Below are 654 nucleotides of genomic sequence, written 5' to 3'. Positions count from 1 at the left end.
GTGGAGTTCTGGTGGAGTTCTGGTTCTGGTAGAGTTCTGGTAGAGTTCTGGTGGAGTTCTGGTGGAGTTCTGGTGGAGTTCTGGTCCAGACCTGAGTCCAGTCCAGGTCCAGCTCTGGGACGTCTTAAATAGTCCTGCACTTCCTCTTTTCTCTGCAGTTTCATCACATTTGAGCAGATCTCATCAACATGTGGAGTTTCTGAGGAAGTTCAGAGCGACCTCGACCTGAAGCTGGAGGTCAGGACCACATGAGGGTCAGGACCACATGAGGGTCAGGACCACATGAGGGTCAGGACCACATGAGGGTCAGGACCTCATGAGGGTCAGGACCACATGAGGGTCAGGACCTCATGAGGGTCAGGACCTCATGAGGGTCAGGACCTCATGAGGGTCAGGACCACATGAGGGTCAGGACCTCATGAGGGTCAGGACCACATGAGGGTCAGGACCTCATGAGGGTCAGGACCACATGAGGGTCAGGACCACATGAGGGTCAGGACCTCATGAGGGTCAGGACCACATGAGGATCAGGACCTCATGAGGGTCAGGACCTCATGAGGGTCAGGACCACATGAGGGTCAGGACCTCATGAGGGTCAGGACCACATGAGGGTCAGGACCTCATGAGGGTCAGGACCTCATGAGGGTCAGGACC

General features: G+C 55.8%; 1 protein-coding gene across 1 annotated transcript in view; it reads right to left on the bottom strand.

Annotated features, from left to right (window-relative positions):
* LOC140364281 (coagulation factor XIII A chain-like) overlaps positions 1-124 on the bottom strand; it is a 21,186-nt gene extending 21,062 nt beyond the window's left edge. The window contains exon 1 of the mRNA XM_072450371.1: positions 1-124. This exon is cut by the window's left edge and continues 10 nt beyond it. The gene's annotated coding sequence lies outside the window, so the exon portion shown is untranslated.
* Positions 125-654: the final 530 nt, after the last annotated feature.

Source organism: Eucyclogobius newberryi, unplaced genomic scaffold, assembly GCF_026437365.1.
Source record: "Eucyclogobius newberryi isolate DKJ021-1_F unplaced genomic scaffold, fEucNew1.0.hap1 SCAF_18, whole genome shotgun sequence".
NCBI classification, from domain to species: domain Eukaryota; kingdom Metazoa; phylum Chordata; class Actinopteri; order Gobiiformes; family Gobiidae; genus Eucyclogobius; species Eucyclogobius newberryi.
The sequence above is the reverse complement of the archived record's forward strand: the minus strand, read 5'-3'. Positions and strand labels throughout refer to the sequence as shown.